Source organism: Tenrec ecaudatus, chromosome 2 (assembly GCF_050624435.1).
Source record: "Tenrec ecaudatus isolate mTenEca1 chromosome 2, mTenEca1.hap1, whole genome shotgun sequence".
NCBI lineage: Eukaryota > Metazoa > Chordata > Mammalia > Afrosoricida > Tenrecidae > Tenrec > Tenrec ecaudatus.
Window position 1 is genome coordinate 73,405,747 of NC_134531.1, and position 6,000 is coordinate 73,411,746.

Consider the following 6,000-nt stretch of genomic DNA (forward strand, 5'->3'; position numbering starts at 1 on the left):
ACAGAAACGAAACCAACAATATCCTGTTAAACCCTCCAGATCAGTGGTTCTTTTTCTTTCTGTCCCTCCTCCCTCCCGTCTCCTTATTCTCACACGCAGCCCTGGCTTCTTCTTCATCATCAACGTCTTGTCTGTTGGTGTGTAGATCACATCTCCATTTCTTTGTTTTTCCTTCTCACAGTGGTGTAATTAAATATTTATCTTTGTAAGATGACTGAGTTTCGTAAGCATATGCTCTTTAGCTTGTCCATGTCTGATGGTATTTGAGTTCTGGTTGTGGTTGTTGTTGTTGTTGTTGTGCTGTTAGGTGCCATCAAGTTGGCTCCAATCCTCAGCGACGCCATGCTGAATAAAATGGAACACTGCACAGTGCTGCGCCATCCTCACAATCGCTTGGAAGCCGGAGCTCATTGATGCGGCCACTGTGTCAATTCATCTCACTGAGAGCCTTCCTCTGTTTTGCTGCCCTTCCCCAGGGACCAGTCTCTCCTGACAATATATCCACCGGATGTAAGATGAACTCTTGCCATCCCTGCCTTTAGTGAGCACTCGGGCCTTATTTCTTCTGAGACAGATTGGTTTGTCCTTTTAGCAGTCCATGGTACTCTCAATATTCTTCCCCAGCACCACCATTCAAATGCATCAATTCTTCTACAGCAGTAGTTCTCAACCTGTGAGTCGCGACCCCTTTCTCAGGGGTCACCTAAGACCATTAGAAAACACATATTTCTGATGGTCTTAGGAACTGAGACACCGCTCCTCTACCCATTTCCAGGCAGGTCTACACACATGCAGGTACACCCACATACGAGTACCCCCCGTAAAGACTGTTACCCATGCTACACCGTGCTTCAAGACAAAATTTCATTTATTTGTCATTAGAAATAAACATTTCACAATATACAATTATATGCTGTTATGTGATTAATCACTATGCTTTAATTATGTTCAATTTATAACAATGAAAATACAACCTGCATCTGATATATTTACATTATGATTCATAACATAGCAAAATGACAGTTATGAAGTAGCAATGAAAATAATTTTTGGTTGGGGGTCACCACAACATGAACTGTATGAAAGAGTTACTGCATTAGGAAGGTTGAGAACCACTGTTCTTCAGTCTTCTTATTCAGTATCCCACTTTCACATGCATAGGGGACAATGCAGAATACCATGGCTTGGGTCAGACATACCGTAGTCCTTAAGGTAACATCCTTCTCTTCAATACTCTGGAGAGGTCTTGTGCTGCAGATTTACCTAATGCGATGCCTCATTGATCTCTGGACTGCTACTACTATGAGTCGTGATCATGGATCCAAGTAAGACAAAATGCACCTTTTCAAAATACTTTAATAGTTCAAAAAATAATAATGCTGAAAGCTCTCTACGAAAGACTGAATGTAAAAGTAAAAAGTGTACATAGTTGTAAAAAAAAAGGAGTTTTTAAACATGTTTATTTTCTATGCACTTTTTTTTATTTAAGTGATAGTTTAATTAATAAACATGTCAAGTTTAAAAAAAAATGCACCTTTTCTCCATCTATCATGATTGGACCCAGTTATAAGGATTTTGGTCTTCTTTCACTGAGTTGTAATCCATACAGATCTTCATCAGCAAGTGCTTCAAGTCCTCCTCACTTTGAGTTAGCAAGGTTGTATCATCTGCATCTCAGGTTGCTAATAAGACTTCTTCCAATTCTGATGCCACACTATTCTTCATAGAATGCAGTTTCTCTGATGATTTGCTCAGCATACAGATCAAATATATGTGGTGAGAGGATATAGCCCCGACACACACCTTTCCTGATTTGAAACCATGCAGTGTGTCCTTGCTTTGTTCTTTATGAGCACAATGAAGTGTTCTTTATGAGCACAATGAAGTGTTCGGGACTCCCCCCACCCTCTACTTTTTTTAAAAGGTTATCTGCAGTTTATTATGCCTTTGCATAGTCAATGAAACAAAAGTAAATATCTTTCTGGTTTTCTCTGCTTTGAGCCAAGATCCATCTGGTGTCATTCCTTGTCCCACATCCTTTTCAGAATGCAACCTGAACTTCTGGTAGTTCCCTGTCGGTGGACTACTGCGACCTTTGTTGGATGTTCTTAAGCAAACTTTTACTTGAGTATTATATAAATGGTGTCATTCTCTAGTTTGAACACTCTGTTGGATCACTTTTCTTTGGAATGGTGATGTTATTGATGTGTAATATTGCATAGTATGAATGTACCATTTCTCTATAATTAGTTTTTTTTGGCTGTTTCCATTCTTTGCTACTGTGGAAATTGCTGAAATAAACGTAGGTGTATGTATATCTGTTCATGTTGTATTGTTGATTGCTTTGGGATATTTACCCAGTAGAGAAGTAATTGCATTTGTTTAAGGACGTGTCATACTGATTTCCACCAGCAATGTAAAAGCGTTCCTAACTCTCTGCATCCTCTCCAGCATGTATTATTTTCTGATTTATTGAATTTTGCTACAAGTGTTTGTGTGAGGTGATATCTTATTGTTGTTTTAATCTGTATTTCACTCACTGCTAATTATCTCTAACATTTCTTCATATGGTTGTTGGCTGCCTGGATGTCTTCTTAGATAAATTGTCTATTCATGTCTTGTTCCCATTTTTTTATTTGGTTATTTGTATTTTTATTGCTTAGTTGTTGTAGTTTTTATAGATTTTGGAGATTAGCCCTTTTTAAAAAAATTTAACAATTTAAGAGATTAGCCCTTTATCTGATGTATCATTACTGAATATTTTTCCCCATCTGTGGCTTCTCTATTGACTTTTTTTATTAAGTCTTTTGATGTGTATAAATATCATATTTTAAGAATGTACCAGTTCTTTATTTTTGCTTCTATAGTGTGGATAGTTTTCATTATGTTCAGTAGTCTGTTTATGCCTTATTTTAGGGTCCTTAAGTTTATCCCTATTTTTTCATTGGTAGGCTTCATAATTGTGTAATTTGTATTTAGGTCTTTGATCTATCTTATGTTCATTTTTGTACATGTATGCACATGTACAGGTATGAATCCTGTTTCATTCTTTTGCAAGTGAATATACAGATTTTCCACTTAATCTATTTTAGTCCTTTATCAAAAATTAGTTGTCTATAGGCACTTAGCTGTATGTCTGAGTTCTCAATATAATTCATTGGTCTTCATATCTATCATGCGACTTACAGGCTGTTTTGATTACCATGGCTATCTAGTAGGTTTTAGGTCTGGGAGTGAAAGGAGTCATATTTTTTCTTTCTTTCTTTTTCCTTTTTTTTTGGTTTCACATTTATGGTGTTTTTCTTTTTTAATAACGCTTCTTTATCCTGTTTGCTTTCCCATATAAATTAAGAGATTAGTTTTCCCATTATTTTGAAGAATTGTGGTGGGTTTTGCTTTGGAATAGCATTGAATTTATATTTTGGTAATATTGACATTTTCACAATGTTTAGTTTTTCCTCTCCAGGAGCATGCTAACTTGTTCCATTTGTATAAATTTCTACCAGTTTCTTGAAGGAATGTTTAGTTGTTTTCCTTGTATAAATCTTTTGTTTCTCTAGTATGACTTAGTCCTAAACATTTTGTTTTTTGAGCAGTTTGCGTAAATGGTATTGTTCTTTTCATATCTTTTTGGTATCATCATCCATAATATACAAGAATCCAACTGATTTCTTTATGTTGATCATATAGCCTGCTACACTGCCAAATTTTTCAGTTAGTTTGAGTGATTTTTTTTCCCCATTAAATCTTTGGCTTATTCTATATATAGGATTATGTCAACTGAAAATAAAGAGATTTTTATTTCTTCTGTGCCTATGTAGATATCTTTAGTATCTCCTTGATGTCTTATGTCTGTAGCTAAAACTCCTAGGACTATATTAAATAAAAGTGGTGATAAAGGGCAACCTTATCTAGTTCCTCTTCAAAGAGGAAAGGATTTCAACTTTTCTCCATTAAGTGAGATGCAGGCTATTGGTTTCATATATATGACTTTTATTATGTTGAGAAATTTTCCGCACATACCTATTTTATTGAGTGTTTTTTATCAGGAATGGATGTTAAATTATATCACATGAATGACTTTTCAGCATAGATTGATATAATCATATGGTTCTTCTCCTTTATTTTTGTTGATGTATGAATTCCCCTTGATTATGACGGTGTTTTTTGTTTGTTTGCTTTTGTTTTTATGCTTAGTTGAACTCTACTAGCTAGGATTTTATTCTTAGTGTCTATATTCATTAGAAATATTGGTCTGTAATTTTCAATTCTGGCGATGTCTTTGCTTGATTTAGATTTCAGAGTTATGGTTGCTTCAGAAAATGAGTTTTGTAGTATATTTCCCATTTCTACATTTTTAATAGTTTATACAAAATTGGTATTAGGTCTTCCCTAGATGGTTGATAGAATTCCCCACTGATACTATCTGGACCTGGACTTTTTGATGTAGGATCACTCATTTTTACATGATGAATTGGACAGATAAGAATGAAAAGAGAGAAACCAGTTAGGAGGCAATTGGGAAAGACCAGGTAAGAGATGATGCTGATTTGGATGAGGGAAAGGAGCCCGGTGGTGATGTGAGTTAGGCATTAGGTTGCTAACTGCAAACTAGTGATTCAAATCTACTAGCCATTCCAAGGGAGGAAGATGAGGTTATTTGTTCCTGTAAAGGATTACAGTCTCAGAAATCCTTAATAAATATCATTATAAGTTAAAGTTGACTCTGGAAGTGCGTTTGGCTTTGGAGCAAGTAGAAATTATGAAGCATGATCTTGCTCTGGAAATATTTGGAAGGTAGAGTCCAAGAGATTGACTAATAGATTGGACGTGAGAGAAAGTGTGTAGCCAAGGATGAATCAGACTTCAAGAGTTTTGGCCATAGGATCTAGAACACCTGACATTAATTAAGATGGGCAAGACAATTTAAGAGCAATAACTTCTTTGGGGTTGAAATTCAAAATTCCCATTTTGTATGTATTGAGTTTAAAATAAGGAGTAATGCAAACGTTAAGCATTTGGCTACTAACCTAAAGGCTGGGCTTTGGAACTCAGCCAGCAGGTCCATGAAAGAGAATGACCAGGCCAGCTTCTTCTACAAATATAACAGGCCAGAAACCACAATGATTGAGTTCTCCTCTCTCACATGGGGCCACTGTGAGTCAGAATCAAATATACAGCTCCCAACAGCAAGTTTGAGATGTCCACTACCATATATAAGGCTCAACTTCAGGGCAGAGTTTATCAAAACAAAGATAGTAATTAAAGGCATGGGACCAGGTGAGCTCACCTAGGGAAGAGGGCTGCTTGTCCTACCATGACAGTGGGGAGCAGAAAAACAAAACAAACTCACTGCCATTAGGTTGATGCCGACTCATAGTGACCCTATAGGACAGGGTAGAATTGCCCTTGTGAGTTTCTGAGACTGTAACTCTTTATAGTAGTAGAAAGCCCCATCTGTCTCCCACAGAGGAACTTGTGGTTTCAAATGGCTGACCTCACATTTAGCAGCCCAGCATGTAAGCACTATGCCACCAGGGCTTCTGGCATGTGAAGGGGAGGAAGCAGCGAAAGAGACTGAGAGGAGCAGTCAGGGAGCTGGGAGTATAGCATGCTGGGAGCCAGTTCCTGCTGAAGATAAGGACTGAGGGGAGACCGTTTAATTTGGCAATGAAAAGTAATTGGAGACCATGACCAAAGCTTGCTTAGTTGGGGTATTGCAGGTGAGAGCCTAGTGCTTCTATCAGGGCTCAGGACACACACGCACACACGGCTAGGGTGGAGCAGAAATACAAGAACAGATATCTCTTTTAAGATTTGGAGAGGGGGGTGAGACCCAGTACATGTCAACCTGACATGGCTTGGCCTAGATGGGCATATGTGACAGTTCAAAACCAAACTCAATGCCATCCATCTGACCATACAAAGCCATCTGCACAGAGTAAAACTGCCCTTTGGATTTCTGAGACTAACTTTGTATGGGAGCAGACAGCCTCTCAT